Source organism: Protomyctophum parallelum (genome assembly GCF_964188405.1).
Source record: "Protomyctophum parallelum genome assembly, chromosome: 19".
Taxonomy (NCBI): domain Eukaryota; kingdom Metazoa; phylum Chordata; class Actinopteri; order Myctophiformes; family Myctophidae; genus Protomyctophum; species Protomyctophum parallelum.
In genome coordinates this window covers 32,031,611-32,058,110 of record NC_139717.1, presented here as the reverse complement: position 1 = coordinate 32,058,110, position 26,500 = coordinate 32,031,611, and the positions used below count along the sequence as shown (strand labels likewise).

Sequence of the window (26,500 nt, the reverse complement as noted above, 5' to 3'; positions counted from 1 at the left end):
CAACATGTAACACTGAATGGGCTTTTGTATACTATAGTGATTCATTCAGATATAATGACAGAAGCTTGAGAATAAGCGCATGCTGAAATAGATAGTTGGGTTGAAGAATGAAGACACAACTGTGTCAAGATCGTTAACCCTTCTAAGGCGGGCCAATCCATTGTACCAGCAGATGAGTTGAATTGGTGGACTGATGTCACAGGTCCAACACCTCCATCTTTGACTGCTGCTGCACTGGCACTATTCACTAATAAACTTACCATGTTTGATATCTGCGGCTAAGTGATGTCTCTCACCTGCACAAGAGACTGTGAAAGAGGAGACACATAAACTGATCTTTTTTGGAAACATCTGTAAACATGTGATGTAACAATAAGGTTGCAGTTACAGTTGAAGATGTTAAAAAATATATAATATACACTGGTGCAAATATTAATATTGTGTAACTACATTACATTGTGTAGGAAAGTTATAACTCATCATGATTATAGGGTCCTGTCTGTGGCTTGGTCTCCCCACAGTGGCCTCGCCCACACTTTAAAATCCTGAGTGTTAGTTTAACTCTGAGAATGTGAAAATGGACCTGTAAAGCACCTCGGAGGTGGTCACACTCACAGCTCGACTGCCTGCAGTCCTTATCTCTGCCCCTGAAAAGGATTTTCAATCTGAATGGGTTTAATCTTCTGCATTTGTGAATAGGCTGCAATTGGTAGTGAAGGCAAGACAGATGAAGGGTTTAAAGGAAAGAGATTTTCACATTATTCTCATAAATGAACATTGATTAAAAAAGTGGTAGCACAACCTCTAAAGTAGCAAAATCTCATAATCCCACAGATGAATGTGTATGTGTTCCCAAGTTGTCACTGTTTTGCACAGCCCAGGAGATGAATGCTATATGCTGCAGCTGCAGAGTTATTCTGTGGCCCCAAGTAACACATCACTCTCGCCAGTCATCAGGATACTCGTTACAGTACATAATATTAATCCTCCATACCAATTTTCCATCTGGCTAAACCAATTAGGATACTTCTACTAATCCTAGGAAAGCATTTTCCTGCACTGGAGAACAATAAAAACCATGCACCCACCCACACAAACTTCCGCCTTGTGACAGAACGTGTTGGGCAGTGACTAACTCCCATACTAGGTTCTAGAATGGATTGTGGCTTTACTGGGGGTAAGGGTAATCCGTCTCTCCTTTTGTATATTTGGTGACATTTTAGAATAATGGGTGAATTAAAGGAAAGAGGAGATGAAGCCATGGCATGGAATAAGATAGGTGGGAGCACTTAAGTTTCAATGGAGCCGGCATTGGTACTGGGGGAGAGAGAGAGAGAGAGGGGGGGGGGGGGGGGGGGAGAGATAGAGGGACGGACAGACAGACCGACAGACGGACAGACGGACAGACGGACAGACAGATTGATTCACTTTGAATAGAAATGATACTGTAGGCTAGTAATTCATTTGCAAAGGAAGGCGCCACATTACAAAGAGGTTTAATGAGATTGTTTTCCAGGGCTGACCTTTTTAAAAGGTAAGACAGTAGCACCATGGCAGGGGAGGTACATGACCCTACGATCAACCCCCCCACCAAGCTAAAAATGCTGCTAGAATGGAAAATGTATTGTACAAGTCCAGAGACTAAACACAGTTGTCCGGGGATCCTGTAGTAGACCTTGTCAGTGGAATTAATGCGTTGCTAGGGAACAGTTTGGGTCTGCAAGTTTATTTCAGCTGCCTGTTATTTTCACAATAGGAAACAAAAAGTTTACCCTTTTTACAATGTTTATCAAGTGTCTCAAACCTTTTCTGAGGCTTGAATTGAATTGAATTGAATCGTCTCTCTTCAACATTTTCAATGCATCCTCATCCTCATCCTCATCATCTGAGATCTCCAACCACAGCCTCTCTCTCTCTCTCTCTCTCTCTCTCTCTCTCTCTCTCTCTCATCCGCATCGCGAGAGCGGAGCAAAGTGACCTCATCCTCCTACGAGGCGGAGCGAAATGCGACCTGGCTCCAACTTTTGGATGAACTTCGGAGTTCGGAGTTGAACACACAGTCGTGAGACGGACGGTTTGTGCCTGTGTCTGTGTGTATGAATGTGAGTGTGTGTAGAAGACTAGCAGAGAGGACTCAGAGGAGCGTTGTACTATACGCGGAAAAGACAAGAGACAGACAGGCGAACTTCGAGAAGAGCTTTTACTGTGATATTTTGAGAAAGCAGGCTGTTTTATTTTTATTTGAGCAGAGAACGGAACGGACACGGACGGGTGATAGCAGCAGTTTTCTCTTTTTGTGTGCGGGGAAAAACGCCGAGGTGGAAAAAGGTGAGTGCGGAGTGTGTGTGTGTGTGTGTGTGTGTGTGTGTGTGTGTGTTGACCATGTTGTTGACTGTCTGCAGGCTTCCTTCCACAGTGGATACTTTAATAATTAGTGAGCTTGTAGATCTTCGACACTGGCGCGGCGATGGCTTTGGGTAAATAAATACATCTTCTCATTTTGACAGCTGTGAAGAATTGAATTGTTTGGTCGTGCATAAATGACTTCAGGTGACACTGACTGAAGTTTTTAGTCTTTGCATCTTGCTTCGGTTATGTTGTTATTCTATTCACCTGCAATTTCACGTTTGTTTGTTTGTTTGTTTAATTCTTGGTGAATTTATGACTGGTGCCCCGGACAGACAGAGACAGACACACAGGAAATATTGTAATCTGATAAAGCTCAAATTATGTTTATTTTGGTAGACTCTGCTTGATGGCCTGGTGTAATTTGGACGTATAATTTGGTTGGTTGAGTTGCAGCCGTCTTGGTTTCCTGTCATTCTTTTTTGCTTGTTGTTTGTCTTCCTTATCACACAACATGTGGCATCTGACTCATTCTGACAGTCAGTGTGCAAACAGTGGTTTCACTTGCACTGTACACAGTCCACACACGCACACACACAGGCCGCAAACGCTGTACTTTTCTGTCATTATTGATGTCTTTCAGTGTGTTCCCTCCAATCAGTGCAGCCTGGCAGTTCACCATGGCTGTGTGTGGGGGGCGCTGTTTGTATTCATTCAGCCGTCATAGGTTATTTGATTTCCCTTTGTTTTTGTGGATATTCTCACTACACAGCATTTTATGTTGCAGTTGCAGTTCTAGGCTGAACAACATAATGTTCTTGAATATTTTAAGTGTACAGCACAATGTGTATATGCGTTATTACAGAGACCACTGCACTCAAGCTACTTGCAGCTGTAGGGTAAGAGATGCTTTTTAGTCACAACCAAATAATATTTAAATTAATGTGACATGTCATTAAACGAGAGCGAGATTTCCTCAGATACCGGCAGTAGTAGGCTACTGTGCTTGTTGTTTCAGTTAGTGCTTTCCCCCCACATTCAGGCTGCCTAAAGATGTGTGTTTTGTTCGTATTGTCCCCCAAAAATACCTATAGTCATGTTGATTTCTACATTGTGAGTGTGTAGTTACCCCTGGAGTTTCAAAACGCTGTGGAGCCTCATGCCCCCTGGCTTCTAGCCTCAGCCCTCTGGCCAGACTGACCCTAGTGTATGCAATCATTAAATGGAATGAATAGTGCTAATCTGTTGGTGCAGTTTTGGCACATAATACAAGACACAGACACAACACATAATGAAAATGATTGTGTCCATCTCTTCTCCACTCACTTAGCAGGGTTTTTTTTTGGATCAAATTCTCAACTCAAATACATTGCAAATTTATTCAAGTGTGTCACACAGATTTTCAACTGTGTCAGAAGGCTACTCCACCCCCCTGCATCAAAAACACTTGCGTCCTTTGCACGTGAACAGCTCATGCCATCATCGGTCCTCTCCTCGTCCCTGAATGCCAAGGCTGAGCCCATCTGGAAGCGATGTCACATTTACAGTCTTTAAGTAGCCTATTGAAAGAGAGTGTGTAGGTGGATGTGCACATGGCGTGCAACACGTGTAGCTGAAGAAGAGCACGGGGGAGATGGGAGAACAGAAAAGAGGCAATGAAAATGACTGACAGCCAGAGGATTATCAAATGGCTTCTAGGATATAGATGAAGCTAAATTATCTCTAAGGTGTTCCTGGATTAAGCAGCAGGAGGGGAGGGGGTGTTGTTGGTTGGAAATGGTCTCCCATCAGAAGAGATATTTTCTGTTTTAAATAAAGTAAACAAGCCCAAGGGCTTGACTTGAGGTTTTAAGTCCTTGTGAGTGAGTGCACTGTGGCCAGGCCTTGCTCATTAATTCGTAAGTTTGTAATGACTCCAACCCGGCCTAACTGGGACAAGCAAGGTTTTTTGGCAACGAGTACAGAGGGAGAACTAGATGGCAAACACAAAGTCAGGTAAAGGGGGACATTTCAATCGCAGGACTCCCCAGCTTGCACGTTGCCTGTCTCGTCTGACAGACATGCAATGGAAAGTCACTGTGGGAGCCAGGTTCTGGGAAATGGGGTATCCGCTCAAATATGACACCATGCACTAGCATCACTAACTATCTATCTGCCCCTTTTCCACTCTTGTTGCCTCGTCTCTCTCTCTGTCCTGTCTCTTTTATTACCCTCCTCCACCTCCTACGATTCCTTCCTAGTTTTCAGTCATCACTGACATTTACCTCTCCTCCAGTCCTCTTTTCCATCCTTTGGCCAAGAGGACTATGACTGACATTATCATCATCTTTGTCCACTCTGCCTTCCTTCTCACTCCGTCTCTCTCTCTTCCTTTTAAACTCCACTTCTTTGCTATCTATCTTTCTGCCTCTCCTCCCCAATCTTCTGTCTGGCTTCCTTGCGTTTGCATTCTGTCTCGCTGCATTACAGCAGACAGTGGAATGAGAGTTTCTTCCGGCAGCAGATGTTGCAAATCTCGGTCTGTCGACTGAGAAGTATCTCAGTAAGCCCACTTAACCACATTAATAGTTTGGGCATGTCAGTAACAGCATATCATATTTTCAATACGGATGGACAATAATCAGTCATCATATCGGTATCAGCCAATCTTTACCTTAAAGTGCAATATCAATATTGAACCGTCAAATAATATATCGGGTTTAGTCAATATTTTATTTGATAATAATTATGTTTGAAAATCTGCAGCCTTCATCATTACATGCTTACATTTTTCAGCTTAATGTTCACTGAGTATTTTCTGGAAAAGCTTTCAAAAGGGTCAACAAGTTGTAACATTTTATAATAAAAATACTACATTCAAGCTGTTGATGTTGGGATATGGGCCAAAATTTCAATATGTTGCGTGGCTAGTTTTTTTTTCTTTTTTTTCTCCCAAATTCAGTGTTTAAATGCCTTTTTAATTTGAACTTGTTTTTATACATCAGCATAGGTAAATATCGGTTATCGACCATAACGGCAATGTTGATATCGGTTACCCTATCCGGCAGAAATCGGTGCATCCCCAATCTTCAGATAGCAGATCTACAAGCTCACAATGCGAGTATTGTGATTTGTGAGGTTGTTAAATCTGCTTTTTCCACCATTAAAAAATGGTACATGGAAATAATTGTGACAATTATGCAATGCAAATATAATTGCAATTTCCAGGTATCTCAAATAATTGTGGTTATATTAGGCAAAATATGTAATACTTGAACGTGTATGCAAACATGTGGAACTGGAAATGGCATAATGCCAAATAGATTAGTTTGATTAACCATTTTAGCCCTGCAATCGCTGCATTATAGTTTGTTGTACTGTACAATGGTGGCAAAAATATATTATAAAATAGCCCATGTACAAACAAGTGAGCAACGCGTCGCGATGCAACACGTGAGCTTGTACTTTTATAATTTTCATTTTCTTTCTCTTTTAATAATCATATTCATCATTCAGGCAAAAGTTTGGAATTCAGTAATCGTGATTATCATATCACCTAGCCCTACTCTCTCTTTTTAGTAGCAGTGATGGAATACACTTATTTGAAGTATGACTGACATATTTTGGTGTATAGTCAAGTAAATCTGTCCTATAATATAAGGCTGTTATTGTCTGTACCATTCTATGTGGCTCTTGGTAGGAGTGTGTGCGTTATATTCATTTTGAAAAATCAACTAGGAAGCGTAGACTCTCTTGGAGCAGATTCACACTATGGTCCCGGGTGTGCAGATGTCGTGGTAGTGTGAATGCTGCGTACCGTCCCTGGGAGAGGATCAGATGTTGTGGTAGTGTGAATGCTGCGTACCGTCCCTGGGAGAGGATCAGATTTTCTGGTAGTGTGAATGCTGCGTACCGTTCTGGGAGAGGATCAGATGTTGTGGTAGTGTGAATGCTGCGTTCCGTTCCTGGGAGAGGATCAGATGTTGTGGTAGTGTGAATGCTGCGTACCGTTCCTGGGAGAGGATCAGATGTTGTGGTAGTGTGAATGCTGCGTACCGTTCTGGGAGAGGATCAGATGTTGTGGTAGTGTGAATGCTGCGTACCGTTCCTGGGAGAGGATCAGATGTTGTGGTAGTGTGAATGCTGTGTACCGTCCCTGGGAGAGGATCAGATGTTGTGGTAGTGTGAATGCTGCGTACCGTTCCTATGAGAGGATCAGATGTTGTGGTAGTGTGAATGCTGCGTACCGTTCCTATGAGAGGATCAGATGTTGTGGTAGTGTGAATGCTGCGTACCGTTCCTGGGAGAGGATCAGATGTTGTGGTAGTGTGAATGCTGTGTACCGTCCCTGGGAGAGGATCAGATGTTGTGGTAGTGTGAATACTGCGTACCGTTCCTGGGAGAGGATCAGATGTTGTGGTAGTGTGAATGCTGCGTACCGTTCCTGGGAGAGGATCAGATGTTGTGGTAGTGTGAATGCTGCGTACCGTTCTGGGAGAGGATCAGATGTTGTGGTAGTGTGAATGCTGCGTACCCTTCCTGGGAGAGGATCAGATGTTGTGGTAGTGTGAATGCTGCGTACCGTTCTGGGAGAGGATCAGATGTTGTGGTAGTGTGAATGCTGCGTACCGTTCCTGGGAGAGGATCACCCAGCCGTTCCCGAGACTGCATGGGGAGGTAATCAAGGGGCCGATTGAAGTGTACTCGGATACAGATAGCTGCAATGTGAAAGCCATTGCATCCGTACTAAAAGGCCAATGTGAATCATGGCCAGTGGGGACCAGGCAATTGTATTCGGGAACAGTTGAATCAGTCCGACTCAGTGTGAATCTGCCCTTAAATTTTATTTTGAAGGATTGCTTTCCACCAGGGAGCTCTTATGCGTTTCATGTTTTCACAGACAAATTGTTTGCTTCCCAAGTAATTAGGGATCGACCCAGAAAACCCTTGATTCATCTGGTCCTCTAAAGTGCTCTGTACACCCTATTAGTTTTAATGATGTGAGTGACTGAATACATATTTGAATAAAAGTAAAGAATTAAAATAATGGTCTGTTTATATGAAGATATATTGGGCCGGAGCTGTGAATGACATATTGACACTGGTATGGTCCTTTTTAAATTAGCTGAAGCATACAGACATATACGTCGTTATTGTCTCCACCAGGCAGAAGGCATGGGGAGAGATTATGTTTTGCACTCTGTCCGTGTGTCCGTGTGTGTGTCTGTCTGTCTGTTACCAGCTAATTTCCGGCACCGTTAACCCGGTCGATGCCAAATTTTGCACACACACTCCCTGGATGCCAATGATGAACCTCTGCCCCAAATTCTCCAGAACGGCTTGTTATAGCCCCACCAGGAGGCTGACTTTAGAAAAACATTTCTTTTAATATTACTCCTCCAGATTCTGTCCAAAAATCCCGCAAATCGTTACACACTTAGTCATGTGTTCCGATATTTAATATTCCATCCTAATTGGCTAACATTGGCTTTCAAAGTTTGCAGGATTGGCCTGTTTTGAACAAGAAGCCTCAAATCATGAACCCAGAGTGCAATTCACGTGAAATCCTTCACAGACTTTCCTACTAGGGGCTGAGGAATATATCCCACCCTTTTCACATTGGCCTGATATAGCAGCCCACCAACAGGTGGATTTTTGCAAAACACATTTTTGGAACAAAATGCCTCAAATGATCCAATTACCATCCAAGGCGTAAGAAGAAATGTCACCCTTTTCACATTGGCCTATTATAGCGCCACCAGGAGGCCACAACCTGACCTGCCCTGGTGGAGACCTGTGCCCCGAGGGGCACTTTATCTATTTGGCTAATGCGGTCTCTGCTTTAGTCTTTTGAAGCGTACTAGTGGTACTAAGTGGTACTAAGATGTACACCCAACGTTTTCATGTCAAGGACCCCCAAATTGATATGTCTTTGGCCACGGACCCCCATGTGCTGTTAAGATTGTTTTATTTATTGTTTCAAGTTTGGAAATACTATTTTCAAACAGATAACTGATGGTTTAAATGATTACTGATTTTGATGCTATATTAAGTTAAAACATTCAACTGAGGACCCCCCTGGCTGGAACCCTCTCAAGGGCCCCACTTTGAGAACCACTACAGTAGGGCTCCCGGAGCACCGAAAATCATCCATCCAGTTGTTGTTTAAATTTTTTATTAGGCCAAAGTGTTACCATCCTAGATATATCGAGCCCTGTCACTTGTGACTAATACAAAATCTATCCTGCCTTCTAACTGTGATGACCTTAGATCCAACACGCAACTATTACAAAGCACAACAAAGCATGTTGACCGTCCATTATCACTTTGTTCATGAATTAGGGAGCCGGTGTTATTGAGTACAATATTTCTGACAGTGGTAGTGCTGGCCATGCGTCATTACAACAAGCATTCTGTTTTTAATTAGCCATACACGCCTCGCTGAATAGCATATTTGCTTTGAACTCCGTTCCACGTTTGAGCCAAGGACAAGCCGGAAGCCCTAGTGTTGATGCTTCTTGTGTGTCAGGGCCCTTTCATATCAGTCAGTCAGTCATATGGAGAAATAGCTCGGCTTGTTACGTCAACCAACCATCAAACCCACGTAAAACGAGGGACTTAAAGGGCTATATTTTCCATACATAGACTCTCCCCCCTTTTCTGAATATCTACCTTCCCGTCTTTCTCCCTGGTGGAGTAACCGCTTAATTGGGGGCTTGTTAGAGGGGATTATGGCACATGAAAGCAGAATGGATTTATACATTTAAAAAAGCCCAGATTTCAGCTGTGACATACGAGCTAGAAATCTATAAAAACATCACTGAACAACGACAACTCAAGGCAGGCTAATCCGTGCTGAAGCAAATATGAGGAACATACTGTACAGAATAGATGACGAACCCTGGGAGCAAAAACAGCCCAGATACAGTATTATGAGAACAAAGCTGAACTGCTCTCAAAGAGAAAGCTAGTGCTGCTCAATATAGTATACACCAGGGTGTGAAATTAACATCACCCTCCAGCCGACTGCTTGAATAATTTTAATGTGCCTGGCATGTTTGTCTACTCCAAAGGCCACTTTGGCTGCAGGTAATCAGCCGTCATTTTGAGATGCTGTTCCATTGTCATAAATCTTGCTAGTTTGTGAACTTTTTTGGGATCTTTTCAGACTCCATCATGGCCCATAGCACTTGCCACTTACCCCACCCCCTTAGATAGCATTTCTGTAGACTTGGATAGCATTTGATACAGACTTATAGCATGTTATGTAGACAGCACTATAATTGCATTGTATGTAGTCATAGCACGTCATAGTACATATGTATATCATAGTAGTATAGATGTATAGTTTATATGTATAGTTCCATTATATAGATATTCCACTGTTACTTTCTTAGCTTACGCATGTTTCATGATAAATGTTTTTATGTGATGTATTCCCATGCTTTTTTGTTCTTGCTTAATGTAAATCGCTCTGGATTAAGAGCGTCTGCCTAAATTGTAAATTGGAAAAAACTTGGGGAATGTAGACTGCACCCTTTACAATCTCCTCTGGGATGAGGTCCATGCACACACGTGTACAAACGCAACACACGCATGCACGCACGAGCACGCAAAGGAAACTAAAAACCAGGTTTACTAACATAAACATCAAATCGAATAACACCCTCATCACTGACAAACTCGATGTAGCCAACCACTTGAACATCTTCTTTACAAACATTGCAACAAAGCTGGTTAGCAAACTGCCCTCCCACTCTGGGCGTTTTGGTGTAGAGCACATCAAAGCCTTCTACAAAAACCTTGGTGTTTGTAAAGATGATTTTAAAATGGCAATGGTAACAACCGAGGAGGTACTTAAAAAACTGAGTGCCCTCCAACCCCACAAGGCCACTGGCCATGACAATATTCCCTCCAAATTTCTCAGAGACTCAGCCTTTTCCATAGCTCCAGTCATCACCCACATAGTTAACCTCTCCATCAAACAGGGACAGGTCCCCCAAGATTTTAAACTGGCCAAAGTAACCCCCTTGTACAAAAAAGGGAGTAAATTAGAATCCGGCAACTACCGCCCTATTTCTATTCTAAGCTCCATCTCGAAAGTGATGGAAAAAATAGTCTATGAACAGGTTGAAAAGTATCTTGCCACTAATAAATTGCTGTACGAGTTCCAATCTGGCTTCAGAACATCCCACTCCACTGACACATGCCTCCTCTATTTGAGCGATCACATCAAACACGAGGTGGATGCTGGAAAATACTGCGGCATGGTCATGCTGGACCTCCAAAAGGCTTTTGACACCGTGAACCACTCCATACTGGTTAACAAGCTTAAAGCTATTGGTTTTGATAGCACATCAGTGAGCTGGATGCAATCCTACCTGGAGGGGAGAGAACAGATGGTGGAGGTGAACGGAACACTGTCCCCTCCCCTCCCAGTGAGCTGTGGTGTCCCACAAGGAAGCATACTAGGGCCTTTACTGTTCCTAATTTATGTTAACGACATGACTTCAGCTTGTGACTGCAACTTGTTCCTGTTCGCAGATGACTCAGCACTGCTGGTCTCGGACAGGAACAAACTGCAGGTTGAAAAGACCCTCAGCTCTGAACTCGGTAGAATCTGCACCTGGCTCGCTGATAACAAACTATCCTTACACCTGGGAAAAACTGAATCCATCCTCTTCGGATCAAATAGTAAACTCAGCAAGGCAGATGGCTTCTTGGTTAGAGTGGGTGACAATATTATCACACGAAAAGATCAAATTACCTACCTAGGTTCCATCCTGGAGGCTAATCTTTCCGGTGATAAAATGGCCACCAACGTAATCAAAAAAGTCAATCAAAGAACAAGATTCCTTTACAGGATCTCCTCACTGGTCAGCAAAAACACCTTGAAGACCTTAACAGGAGCCCTCGTACAAGGTTTCTTTGACTATGCATCCACCTCTTGGTACCACAGCACCTCAAAGGCCCTTAAAACAAGGCTCCAGACCTCCCAAAACAAACTGGTCAGGCTCCTACTTGGCCTCACCCCCCGAACCCACCTCACCCCTGCCCACTTTGACAGGCTGGGATGGCTTAGGGTCGTCGACAGAGTACAGCATCTTGCAATGGGTCTGGTCCACAAGATTCGATACACCACCAAGATACCCATGTACCTGTCTAAATACTTCCTTAATGTAAACGAAGTCCACACCCACAACACCAGAGGGAGTGCAACAAACCATGTACAACCCAGATTCGGCACAAACAAGGGACTAAATTCTTTTCGCTCCTATGCCACCAAAATGTGGAACGCCCTACCAACAGTCATTAAGACATGTGAATCCCTTGACTCCTTCAAAACCGCTCTCAAAGGGCACCTACGGATGGCTGCAATTCGAAACTGGCCTCTGTAAAATCTGAATCCCCCCCACCCCCCCACCCCATTTCCCTCACTGTATATTGTATATTGTATATTTTCCCAGTGCTTGTATATTTTCCCTTTTTTGCTTCCCATATGATGAATTCCTGTTCTGTTCTTTAGCTACATAGAAATGTATATTTGTATGTCTCTAAATGGTTGTATGTCTTTAAATGTTTGGATGAATTGAACAATGTGGACCCTGTTGTAAACAAGTGTAATGCTTAATTGGGTCGTCCACTCACAGTTGACAGTCTTTGTATTGAGTTTGTGCTTAAAATGTACTGTAAATTCTACAAACTGTTAATAAATATTTCAATCAATCAATCAAAGCACACACAAGCACAAAACGCATGACATCCAACGTTGTGTAAATCTTCACCTCTAAAACATGGAGCATTACGGAGCATTGCTGAAATTCCCACCAACTGCCTGGCCATCTGTCCACGCAGACGAAGCGAGTGGGAGCGATATCTTGATCACTGGCTGACTAAAGGATGGCACTGGTTCCATTGGCTGCCAAGGCTGCTATTAGTAATTTTCTGACCCCATGTACATGACATGCTAAATTGCTACTTTACCTCCTAGGCCGTTTTGAGAAGTATGTGTGAGCAGCTGCCACGGGGAAACTTTGCTAATTATTAGCATAATTTTCCTTTGAATTGACCTCTGGGGCGCCCAATAGACTGTGGATAACAGGATGTTGGCCCTCTTGGTCCCTCCTCTTCGGGTCGCACGTGTCTTTGTTTGCATTCCTAACATTTCTAACTACACGCTGTAACAGGGGCTGCCGACAGATTCTGCTGCGGAGCTCTGAATCTATCTTGAGAGATAGTTCCAGACACGTGAACTTAAGATAATTGATCAATTCAGCCCTATATGTATGGTATACATACTGTAGTGTATACTGCGCTCTGTACAGCCCAAACACCCCATAGAGCTCTGATCCCATGTTATGGTAACTAAACAAAAAGACCCGACTTCCTTCAGCTCTTCAGGAGGAAACTGGGGAATGGGATGAAAGGTCATTGTTCTTCACAGCTGGATGGAATGACCATGCCATGCAGTCAGCACAACGTTTGATCCAAAGGAAATCTCTTTTCTTGGTAAGGCTGAGAAACCGTTGCCTGTTTGCAACAGATAATCGAAATGACCAAGTTAATCTATTATAAAACATAAAAATAAAATCGATCCAACTAGACCGGTGCGTGGCCTGCTCGGGAATGTTAGGAACAATGCAATTTTGGAACGCATGCCCCACCCGGTTATGAAACACCCGTTGAATTACCCGTCTGTCCATTGTACCTAGCTGTCCGTGTCCCTTTTGAGTCCATGTCTGTACGTTATATGGATATCTGTCATATGGGCATGCCCATATATGTGCATATCAGTCGAATTGGAAGTTCTGACAACTGGATCTCATATGGCTATATATGGGCCCTTGGTCGAATCAACAGTTCTGGACAACCGCCTATCTGTCTGACTGTGAAGTCCGAGTTTCTAAATATACGTGAACTACAGACATACACACAGAGTTGTGTGCATTTATAGTAGGATAATAATCAATTGGTTACTATTTTGGGCATGTTGTCATTATGGGCATTTATTTTTTAAACTAAGGAAAACAACAAAAAACAATGGTCCTCCCATTGTATCCTGTATTTATCGATTAGTTGATATTAAAAAAAACACAGTTCTTGATCATTCAATGATCAAGTAATCGATAGAATAATCAAAGAACATAATTTGCAGCCCTAATCTTTTTCTTGTTGAGGCTGAAAAACGTTGCTTGTTTGACTGCAGACTTTCTTTTATTTTCTTCTTTAAATGCACCTCATTTACATATTTTGTTTCTTGATGTGATTGCAAAAAATGTCTGACAGCGTCTGGCGGATGCTGTCTTCTTCCCCGTTGCAACAACACGCATCACAGATCAACTGCCATCCGAAAGCTTTTGTTCCGAGAAAAAACAACAACACAATGCCTTTATTCCAGGGGGCGTCCATGTTATCTCACAGCCTTGGAATTGAGTTGTAATTGACAGTGTCTTTGCTTCCACTGTGTGAGATCTGTCCCACAGCCATGATCATGATTCCCTGCTGAGCCTCTGCACACCAAACAGATAATCATGTCACACATTTAAGTTGACGAATAGTTATTATTATTGTCTCCACCAGGCTGAAGGCATGGGGAGATAGTATGTTTTGCACTCCGTCCGTGTGTGTGTGTGTGTCCTTCCATCCGTCCGTTATCAGCTAATCTCCGGCACTGTTGGCCCGATCCATGCCAAACTGTGCACACACACTCCCTGGATGCCAACGACGAACCTCTGCCCCAAATATTCCTCAACGGCGTGTTATAGCGCCACCATGAGGCCGATTTAGGCAAAACACATTTCTGTAGATGACTCGTGCACATTTTATCCATACATCACACAATGTAATTGAAATTATACATGAAATTATACACACACATTTCCACTAGGCCGAGGACAACATGCCACAATTTCTTTCCCCAAATCAGCCTCACGGTGGCGCTATAACAGGCCAATTCTTGATTTTACCTATAACTGCATCGACAACTTATGTATGCGCACTCCCTAGAGGCCATGGAAAAAAATTTTCCCTGCAATATAGGCAATGTTTCAACTCAAAATGTGTTATAGATGGATCGTCTTGGCTGGATTAGTGAGTCCCGACTCGACAAGCTTCTATTTCTGCCAGGGAAAGCACCACTGACAGTTGTGTCCCTCTTTATTAATGATGGCAGCAGAAGAAGCTGTTGGCTGACCCCTCCAGAATTCTTCCTGCCAGATCACACACACATTGACACCGCGCCAGGGCTAGGCTACTGATAGTCGTGGATAGAGCCTCACCGAGGCCAGATATTTCAGCTGATCCCAATTTCGGACAGCCCTAGACCACCGATTACCCCTGTTTTGACCAATATTTTGGAGAAATTAATGAGCTTTTGACCGTAATTGTATTTCAAAGGCAGACTGTAACACCAAGAGTCTGGACTATATGTCATTGGGCTGTCTCAACACAACTGGAACTGTAGACAAAAACATCTTGGCCATAGGAATGAGGTCACCGTACCCATCTGGCGTGCAGGTGGGAGAAGCAGGCAACCAAAACAGGAACGCACTGCACGTCTTGACTCCACTGCAACTTTTCAGGTCATTTTTGCTCATCCAATAAAATCAGTATTTTGGCATAATAAGGCAGGCAGACTCCAAACGGAGTTTCACCAGTGGAATTAATGCCTCACAGATTTCTGTCCATTCTGAAGGCCAAAGTGTTCTTTGAGTTCATCAGTCATGCACATACAGTACAGTACAGTTTGCAGTCCGTCTCATCACGCTGATGAGACGGAGCATGGTTTAGCCGTGACACGTTGTGAGCTTGTAGATTTGCTGTCTTTGGTGTGCGACATTGTAGTATGATGGAGCATTTTGGGCATTAGCCGGGCTGACAGGACACGGTGGCATGTAGCGGAATGTGTGAGAGGGCTATGTGTACACAATGGGGATGATCTCATCGTTTTCAACTTCAGCAAAGCTCGACACACCAGAGAACAAAGAAATCTCCATGCCCCACTAACCAATTCTCCCCCTCCCTATGTTCTGCGTGTGTGGCTGTGGGTGTAGCGGTGTTGTTTTGTCTTTTTAGTTTACAGAGGCTCTTAAAATATTGACTTAGGGCTGAACTGGTTAATGATTATTTGAACAGGCAGCATAGCGAGTGTTAGGCCTACTATGCGTTAGTGTGTTCTGTGCTAGAGCCACCAAATGCAATGGGCTGTGTCTCTGTGCGGTGTCACCCTGTGAATGCTGATCTGACCCAGCTGACCTCTGAACTTTGGCCCAGCCAGAATGGCAAATGATGGGAAATGTCGTCATGCTTTCCATTTCCAATCAAAAAAGACTCGCGATAACAAGAGAGCCAAGAGCATCTTGAAATGGTTCTCTGAGCTGAGGGGTATTGGTTTGTGATTTCTTGTAGTCAGAGCTTCAGGTACTAGGATGTTTTTAAAATTGGTCTGAATAGTCTACAAGGAAAGTTTTGATGACCTTTGCTCTGTGAAAATCCTCCTCACAAAACGTGTTCACACCCTCCTGCACCTGTTGCCTCCTCCTGCCCCCCCCCTCTCTCTGTGTCTCTGTCTCTCTCTGTCTCACAGCACTCAGTTGTGATGAAGATGACTGAATCACCCAACACACACCGCTGCTGTCTTGTTACCCAATCAGTCAAATGTAGTGGGCTGTGCGGAGTGCTTAAATTGTCATCGCCTGTCATCTGTACCAGTGGTATCCCCCACAAAATCTCTTTGCCACAATTGTTTTTGACAGGCAGAAACGGTGTGAGCTTGTAGATCTGCTATTCGTGGCAAGATATTTGGTGTAATTAGACAATAGCAAACTAAGTACTGTACAGTTGCAACTCGGATCTATTTCACTAAGAATAGTGGGTTTCAGTGGTTAAAGACGTACGTAGGCTAACGTGGGCACAGAGACAGATTTGATGTCTCTGTGTCTCGCGAAGTCTGACGACTGACATGCACAGAAGCACTATAGTGTGACATCACGGCTATGCATGCAGCCACTGACATAGATAGCCTTATCTATTGATAAAGAAAGAGTCTTTTATGTTCCCACTCCAGGTCTTCTCAAATGAAGATTCTCTATAAGCGGATGTTGCTTGGCAACAAATCCAATTCCAGTTTTGGCTAATATCGCTCTGAAGAAAAATGTAATCACGTCAGAGCCAGGCATTTGTGTCTCTTTAGATGCAAGCCTGGGTCTTAGATCATCTCGTTTTAAAGCTGTTTAGCCAAGTAATGTCATGCAGGCAAGCTGTAACTGATGAGATTTTACTGTCACACTGTTTTTCCACAGCTGAAAGAAGCATGAGCTCCAAGGAGATTTCTTGATGATCTGTCCAGCTGGATGCTGTTTCTGTGACGAAATGGAGTTCAAGGCATTAAAGAATAAGGACCATTGCTAGACTTTGTTTGTGGGCACCTGCTGGCTTGATCTGTCATCTTAACAGCAGTGGCTCAGGGCAGGGGTAGAGCAGCCGAATGGGAAGGTTCCCAGTTCGATCCTGCAGGCTCCCCCAGAGTTAGTGTCCTTGAGCAAGTCTCTGAATCTTAAGTATTATCACTATCAGATCTACCCTTGTTGCTTAGCCCATGGTACTTAAACGTGGATCCCGGGCTTGCTGATAGATTAGCCTACTGTCATACTGGGCTAGGTTAGGTTTGGGCTAGCATTGAAAAGGACCCAATTTCCTAAATGACAGCCAGGTGCAGAAAAGGCCTTTGGACTGCAGTTTGGTGTGGTGAATGATTTGGTCTTATTGTGCAGGTTTTGACATCCGTTCACTTTTTTACCCCGCCGCCCTGCCCACACCCGAGACCCGACAATGACCTTCCTGCTCATTATGTCTGTGTGTTCTCAGATGTTTAACCTCCTTTTACTCCCTGATCATTACCTGACCTCCTGTCCTCCTTCATGGTAATTGCTCGACCAGCTTGGAGGGGTTGGGCCGACCATCCTCCGCAGCCACTTGAGTGGGTGAACCCCTTAGATGTAAGAAAATAATAATAATTGGCCGTTGCAGTTCATTGGAGCGATGTGTCTCCAGTGTAAGTAGGAAGTCAAGTAGAAGTACGGAAGGCTTTTCCGGGACATATCGATGAAATCCAAGGGAGCTTTATTGGCATGTGTGACAGTGTCTGTAAGGGTAAATATTTTGCATTTCTTTTGTACATGCAAAGGTTACACACACAGATTTTCCCCGACCAGTTGAAATAGCAGGAAGACTAACATCTTCCCTGTTCGTCACTGTGTTACCATGGCAGCGCAGTTGTTTTACCGTCAGAATCCTTGCAGTGCGATGATAATGCACTCCGGCTTCTAAAGGCAATAATTAGCAGGCCTTTTTCCTTTCTTTTTCTCCCCCGTCTTTTCACCTCTGTTCCACTTCCTACTACTCTGGCGTTCTCCCGTTCTCCCTCCAGTAGCCACCGAAAAACGAAACAAACATATTTCTTCGTGGCTTTGTGGCCGAGTGACATCTAGGAATTGACAGCCAAGCAAGGCGCTGTGGCACCAACCTTATCCAACCACTTACTGTATGCGGACGCTGTGTTTCAGGGTGATTGTTTTTGTGAACGTTTTCTTGTTACCTGTTAATTCAGTGGTGCTCGACCTTTTGTGGATCAGGGCAGACATGGAAATCTCTAAGGTGTTCGCGGCGGCCCACCTAAGTGGTCTGATGTCTGGGCCTCGAATGCGTATTGCGTTTTCAGAGTATGTTTATTCTAATGGTGGATCGTGTTCCGGCTTGGATCAATGGAACTTACTAACATAGTGTATAAGTGTACTACACGTGCCCATCTGTTGCCATGCATGTTGGTCTGTGCTAACTGAGGACGAGACCACTGTGCTGCCGACCACACACAGGCTGTGATGGACAGTTGGAACCGCTGCATAACAGACATTCTGAAGTGAACGCACTCCAGAGGAGTGGACCGCTGCCTCATCCTCTTGTCAGCTCCTCTACACCCTGCTTCCTTCCTGCTAGAACACATTTCAGAATCCCTGATAAGGCCTGCCGCATGTGTGTGTGCACGACTGCATGCACGCATGCACACACGCACGCATGCACGCACGCACGCGCGCGCCGTCGGCTAAACTGTAGAGGAGTTTGACAATAATATTAATTTGATCCTTGTCCCTTACAGAGAATCCGAAATAGTTCCATACCACTGACGTACAGTTCTTTTTGGGAACTAGGCCCTTCCTCAACCTCCACTCGCTCGACATCCGAGTATAAAACAAAGAAAGAAATGGACGGCCAGTCCATTTCTTTCGTCTTTCTTTACATATTATTCTGTTCAGAGCACAGTGTGCGTATAGACAAACTCGAGTCCTGTTTCCCTCTCTGCCCAGAAGAAAGGGGTTGGGTGGGGCCTTGCATTGCGGTGCAGTAGCGATGCGTTGTTAGCTAGTTTTGTAATTTTTTGTGAACGAAACCGTCGTACTGCAGAAGTATAAATTACACATAATATAATGTGCATTCACGGCATCTGATGCAGCAAATTCATCGTGATGGAAACTATAACTCTAAAAAGCCATAACGTGGAGACATTGTATCGACTCCCGACGATATTTATCGCCATATTTATCCTCGTCTGTACCACCTTGTCGGGGACCTGATCAATCCAAACACAGTTGAATCATTCTGTTACTGGAGCCCAGTGGGGAAACATCACAGGATCTGTCCCCCGATCAGTTCTACTACGTGGCCTTAATGTGTTAACCAAACTGCCCTATTATGTTATGGTCCCTTAGGAAAGGAGCTATTCTGTTTTCTGCTAAGTTATGCTCCCGTAGGAAAGGAGGTGTGTTCATTGTCTCTAAATTTGATCCTGGTGATGGTTCTCCCTCATGTTACATTTCCTTTACCCCTAGACAACTGGTTTTGTAACACTTTTAAAATAGTTCAAATTTGCCGATCTACAAGCTCACAACGTGTCGATGTAGATCGGTTAGTTGAACTATTTAAAAATGTTTTTCAAAATAGTAAAAACTGGCAAATAAGTTTAGGGATAAGGGATAAGGTGGGCACAAGCTAGTGCCCATAATCCCTCCATCTGATCCTTGGTCTACCCCGGGGTCTCCCAGTGGGACGTGCACGGAGGACCTCCCTAGGGAGAGCCACTTTTGCCACTTTGTTTAAGTGCCATTTTTAGCCATAAGACTGAAAAATAGAAAGTGTAAATCAGGAAGGCTTAACTCTATCTCTAATCCCTAACCCAAACTCCTAAATGTCTATTACTAAACTTTCTCATACCGTATTCTACTAGTATACCTTTGGACATTTGGCCCTCACAAGTATATACAAGCATATTATTTTGCATAGAGCGGGTACAATGCATACAAAACATTATTCCCTGGGCCTGTATTAATATAGGGGAGGAAGGTACATACAGTATTATTATTATTAATAATAATTCTGTGTATAGGTGTACAGTAGGTACATAGTTGTATACTATCCTCTGGGTTCCCTGTATAAACCGATTGTACTTTGCCTCCGGCTCTGTCATTCTGTTTGACTGACTGACTGCTCTGAGATTCCAGCCTGAGCACAGAGAAAGAGGCAGAACAGAGAGGAACATCGAAAGGGGGAACAAAGGAATGAGGGGGTAGGAGTAGAAGGAGCGAGAGAAGAAATGGATGGTAAATAAAAAAATGGTTAGGTGTTAGATGGTTAGATGTTGTGTTGAGAAATTCCCTGCAGAGAGAGAGACAGACAGACAAAGGCAGAGAGAGAGAGAGAGAGAGAGAGAGAGACACTGAAGCCTAGAGCCTGCATCTCCTTTTTACTTTTTTTTGACGGCATTGGCAGTTATGTACGGATTTACAATTTTGATCCCTATTTTGGGCATTATAGGCCAAAACTTTCAAAATGTTTCCAAAATATCACGCTCATGTTTTAAAATATATATTTATATTATTTTACAAGCTGTTATTACAAAGGATTGTTCAAAACATTAGTGATCGTGTTCTAGATACTGTAGGACACTCAGAAATCGGGATTGGCATCGATCGGAACCCAGAAATCTGACATTGGCTGGGCTCTAATACAGCCCCATTCAACTATTTTTTTGTGTGTGTGTGTGTTTAGTTTTTTGCCAGGAGCTGCACAGCAGTGGCTCAGTAGTGGCTTGACCCCTTCTATTTAGACATGGGCCTGTGAGGGCCAGGGGCAGCCCCTTTTCATTCAAAGGGCCGACATCATCTCCTCCCATGTGGCCCTCTGGGAGGCCCACATCTGTCAAAGTGTCAGAAGACCTGCAGTCTGACCAAGCCCTCCCCTCCCCAACCCTTAGAACAGGGATTACACAGGGACTTGGGCGCAGTGTTTCTCACGGCCATTAAACATGCACTTGTCAATCTGTCTCCTGTCCCACTGACCGATGACTGCACAGCCCTCTCAGCCTTTAAGGCGTCTTCACGCCCAGATCCATAAAATCAGGTATTGCGTGTGATGCCATGTGGCACATTTCAATTCTGATAACACCGATAATGCGGTATATTTATTCTTTGTCTGTACGCAGTGCCTGCTTTTCGTCTCAACTCGGCATGAGTATTTAATTGTTTCATTTTCATCAAGGGTAGCTATAGCAGTGGCGAATGAGCTTTGTGCTGCCAATCAAAGTCGAGGTGGAGAGTAAAGACATTTCCCAGAGCGTTTCTCAAAACAACAGGAATTTGTTCCAACCTTGTATTTTGCGGTTGAGACAGCTCAGCCCACAAACGTCGACAGACTTGGCTTTAAGCGTTGGTTGCTAATGATGCTACCTGGGACTGTCACTGTCTGTCTCATCCTCTTCTTTCAAATCGTACAGAATCTCAGCAAAAGAAAGACGAGAGCACCGCCACTACAGATTAAAAGTGTTAAACTTCACTTTTCCCTTCTCGCTTTAATCTTCTTCATACACTGTTGTTCCTCGTTGAAGCTGCGTGTGTGGGGAACAGAATTTAAGAACTTATTGAAAGTTAATGGACTCCCAATGGTTTGGTACAGTTTATAACATAATTTATAAAACAAGGATTTTGAGAATGGGATGAAGGAAAGTGTTTTGCTGGGCAGGTTTTATGAGCTGTGAGCCTGCATGGGGCTGTGGGCTGGTAGTGCTGGTTTAAAGGGTTCAATTTCATTACCAGGAATTGACCACACTGTTGGTTTTTCCTCTCAGCAGCACACGCATAGCCACAACATGCATGCATGTGCAATGTGCATGCACATACACACTTGAGTAAACTGGGAAGGCCTGCTACAATTTTTAGTTTAGTTTTTTTCCCAGGGTCTGGTCTTGACCACAAAGGGTAGGCGATGACAGCATTGATCCCAGATACATCAAAGAGAGATTGAGACAGGTACAGAGATTGTTGTGAGCTCACATTTCAGACTATCTTTTCCCTCTTTTCTCTCAAGCTATCTTGTTGGATTTTGTCTATATTTATCTCGAGAAAGAGCACTTTCACTAAGATATCTACGCAAAACCACTTAAACCCTATATATATATATATACTGTACTTTGTTGGCTCCACAGAGACCCCAGCGGTCTATACTAGGCTCACTCAGTTTCTTTATCTACGCCAAATGTCTTTATGGCCAAACTACAAGCTTACAATGCCCACACAGTACAGTACAGTACAGTACAGTACAGTACAGTACAGTACAGTACAGTACAGTACAGTACAGTACAGTACAGTACAGTACAGTACAGTACAGTACAGTACAGTAACCATAACAATAAATGTATAGTTGCACCGCTCAATTCACACAGGTGTGATTTTACTGAATGTTTGCCTACTATGACATGCCCAGAATAGCGTTCATGTGGATCTCCTACCTCCTCTGCCAGTACAACAGCCCCCCCCCCCCCCCCTTCTCTCTCCTCTCTCCCTCTCTCCTCACTCTCCTCCACTGGCCTGTGGACTTCCTTCCTCTGTGTCGAGGGAAGAGTAGAGTCATTTATCCCCTGTTTCTTCTCGCTTGCACGTTCTTTCTTTATTGTCTCTCCGCCTCTTCCAGTCTCTCTTCCTCTGCACAGATGATTCCCAGGATTTGACACGTACACGCACACATGTACCATGCACGCACGCACGCACGCAAGCATGCACATGCACGCACGCATACCTTTCTTTTTCTTTTATTTGGGTAGGTTAGTAGAGACCGGAAACTGAGGGCAGAGAGTGGGAAGGTCTCTGACCCAGCATCAGACCGGTAGGGACATAGCGATTATGTGATACCTGTCCTCACGCTCCCAAGATCTCTCCTGACAGTGACCAAGTCCCAGCCTCTCACAGCCAGCCAGGACCCAGAGCACGTACAGATTTGTGGAAAAACTCTCCAGTTACACACATGCACACACACACACACACAACTGATTACCATGATGATGGTAGTTTGGAGGACTTTGTGGCCATTGGGTGAACTCCTACTGGCTCAGGAAGGAGCTTCATGAAAAGCTACAGCATACTAGCTGTTTATGCACGCATGCACGCGCACAACACACACACACACCATGGAGCAAGTAGAAAACTATTCAATGGATGCATTCAGCACAGAAGCACTGCCCCATAAAAACATGATAATACTTTTGACATTTTTGTGCAGATGGCAGAAGAGCGTGTGAGGGTGATCGAGATGGAGGCTTAATGTCCCCCAGTGCTAATGAGGACGTTATGGTGAGACGTTGCTCAAGAGCTCTGGCTAAGAGACGGCGGGGACAGGTATAGAGTGGAGGATATAGGTGGCGGAGAGTCAAAGCTGCTTAGCACCGGCTTGGACTGCCTACTGAATCCTCCACAAATTCAATGCACATCAGGGATGTCAGGGAGAGTTAAGTTCTCCCAGGTTCCTTATACTGGGCCCTGACATTGCTGGAGCTTTTTAGACTAAACTTCCAAACTATTAACTTCTAACGCTGCCTAGTGCTTCTACAGTTTTCTGAGTCATGGTCAGAGTGGTCGTACCTCACATTGAGGGTTTGAGGTTGCCCGTTAAAAAGGTGTTGATTTTACATCGGTGCAGCAGGCTTGGCTTTTATGCAGCAATGCCAGCTGAGGAATTAGAGTCAAGACCACCGAGACTTGAGGAGGTTATGTAGGAACCACTAAAAGGTGCTAATAATTATCTCAGGTTAAAGGCTTCCTCGTAGCAACACCCGACACTGGGCTGTGAAAACCTCTAATGCCACATGTGGCAATTTGTGTCCTGAAATGCATTTAGTGCTCGGGTGAACTGGCAACTGATTTTCATCATTGGAATGTTTTTGCACGCCATTTGACAGAATAATGCAGCCCACGAGCATGGTACAAATAATCCCCCGTCCCCCCTGTCTGCATGGTTACAGTCGGAGGCCTCTATGATTAGAACAGAAACGGGAATAAGTCTCTCATTGTTGAGAGGGAAGGGTATTTCCATAATCTCATGTCATCCCCATGTTTTTGTTCTTCTCTCTGCCTGACTGCAGCCTTTGAGGAAACCGGTACAATGACTTGTGGTCAGCACGGCAGCCGCCCATTAGCATGGGGTTGTAGTAGAGGCAAGGAAAGTCCTGGTCATTAGCCAGGCTATTTTTCAAAAGTCACAATTCCAACAGGATGCTGCTGAACAGTACCAGTGTTTGAGCATGAGCAAATGAGTGAATGATAATTCTAATATTATAATTCTGCTTTTTCCCTTGACTTTATGGCTGTGTGAGTCATTTTGGTTGTTGTGACATTCATGGGAATCATTGCTGACATTTAATAGTCACCCAAATAATCTACAGTAATTGATCGGCATAATCGTCTCATCTTGAGGTGGGGGCCTGAGGGGTAGAACTAAATCACAGATTCTCTAACCCAAGGGTAGTCAGGGATCAAACCAGGAAACGTGCACTACCTTCTGCCTGGGGAAATCAGCCCCCCCTCCCCAGTAGGCTAGATTATAATTATTCAGACTCAGTCACGGGAGTAAAGGGAAAACAACTCCATGGCGATTAAGATGGATATTTTTCGTGTCAAAGACTGTCTAATGCACGATTATGAAATATCTGCCCCAGCCTTAGAATGCTGGTCCCAATAAAAACTCCATCCATGTTATTCAATAGCTGACTGGAGAGATGAATAGCTCCTTAAAAGACCCCTCCAGAATCCTCTGTTTCCCTGACTCCGAGCAGGCATCTGGACATTATCTCCTTTATGACGAGATGCAACTTGAGCTGAGGCTTTGTCTGGGTTCAATAGACAGCAGCATGATTAAGTGTTTTGTCTTTTTACAGAAGCCATCCCCCTGGAGTACCACATGACGTCACATGACGTTACTGCTCTAAACAAACATTAAAAGTCCATAGACTTGGCTGCCATATGACGTAGTTTCAAAAGCCAGTGCTAGGCTATAACGTTAGTCATAATCTCAGCCATGTGCGTGCTATTGGATGCCTAGTTGTATACATTTAAACATGCCTAAGACATTTTGTTTTCGAGGCCTTGGTTAATGTAGGCTAATGGGCTTCACCTCTACAGCAACAGTATGTTGCAGTTAGCAGTGGTTCTCAACCACGACCCCACGACCCCTGAAAAGAATCATATTTGAACTGGTGACTGCCTCCCTGACAAACAATTCATTTGTTTGACTCTGTTCCACAGATAAATATTGTGAAAATAGTGCAGATCTCACAACACGTTGTTTTCTTTTACTTTCTTATTATTTGGCCATTTGATTACCTTTGAAGCAGTAATGGTAATTCTTCTTGACTTCACTGTCATCTGGGACCCCCCCCCCCCCCCCCAACCTGTGGGAACCCACAGGTTGAGAACCACTGAGTTAGACTAGAGGACCAACCACCTTTTTAAATTTAAATTTACAGAATGCTTCTCAGATTGACCTTGACTTTGATCTGACAGTTGCAATACCCCAAACCAAGCTAGTGTGAAGCAGCCTTAAACCAGACCTGTCATATGCTATATTATAGAAACGGATTAAAATAACTGTCACTGACTTTTTATAGGCAGCCTTCAGGCCTCTTCTTCCATGACAAAAACAAAACAAAAAAGAAAGCAGCATGAGAAAAGTCTTCCATGCGCGCCTGTGTGTTTCTGAGAAGGTTGTGCTGGGCAAGGTACCGGGGGTTGCTGTGAAAGCATCTGGAGAGACTTGAGGTTTTGGCATCAGAAAGCGTCACTGTTGCCAGCCAGCACTATGGCTTTACCAGGGCTGCCCTCTCTTCCCTCCTTCCTCCTCCCCTGATTCTTTTTGCATTCTGCTTCGTCCCCATGACGCCCATCTCTAACCCCTTTTTTCCCCTCTATGGATGAACCAATTAAGACCTGAGTCCGATTCTACAAATTCCTTCTAAAAGTCTGCACTCCAACTTTAGTTTTACTGTATACTGTAGTGTACTAGTGTAGGCACAAAGTGATAATAAAAAAGAACAACATTTGCATTCCCGGTGGTGGAGATACACAGTCACACAAACAATACAATACAATTATAAGAGCGACACAATGTAACAGACAATAGCTCAACCAGCACTTTAAAAAAATAGTGCAAACTAGAGTCAAGCCGTCAGCCGGCAAAAGCAATTTTTGGTGAGTTCTTCTGCACTTTATCCTGAGCCTCCCCCAGCCCTCCATGGCCCCCATGCACCAGACAGGCTGTGTCTGGAGGAATTCAGACACGACTCTCTCAGGGCCGTCTGTTCTTCCCTGTTGATGGGCTTGGAGTCTGTTGTCTTGTCCCGGCCAATACCACGGCTCATTTTCTCACTTGTCTGTGCCGAACGGATGGAGAGACGACGTGAAGCACTGCCAGGGGTTGGCCTCACATTTAAACGGTTTCATTCTATCACACAGCTGGGAATCTTTCTGTTAAAAGAGGTCTTTCATCTTCATGCGTTATACCTATTTTGTTGGTGTTGTCACTTTACTGTATGTATTTCATGGATCAAGGTCCTGCAGGGATCAACCCTTGCACGCCTACTTTTTTAACTGTATAGTGTAAAAAACAAAACAAAACATGGTGTGTACTGTGTAGACTAGTGTAGTGGATGCAAAAAGGTTAAAAAAGGTTAAGTGGTTAGGGGTCTGTTTCTGCATATTCCACCAGAACAGTTGGCAGTTGTGACAGAAGTATGGAGGTTTTGACCTTTCTAGCGATAGATTGTGTTTATGAATCATCACTAGAGAGACATTTCAGAGGTTGT

At 44.0% G+C, this 26,500-nt stretch overlaps 1 protein-coding gene across 7 annotated transcripts in view; it reads left to right on the top strand.

Moving 5' to 3' along the window:
* Positions 1–2,061: 2,061 nt before the first annotated feature.
* The window catches only part of sipa1l1 (signal-induced proliferation-associated 1 like 1), a 121,231-nt gene continuing 96,792 nt past the window's right edge, over positions 2,062–26,500 (top strand). For all 7 annotated transcript variants that reach the window (XR_014570768.1, XR_014570769.1, XR_014570770.1 and 4 more), the window contains exon 1: positions 2,062–2,328. The gene's annotated coding sequence lies outside the window, so the exon portion shown is untranslated. The remainder of the gene's footprint in view (positions 2,329–26,500) is intronic.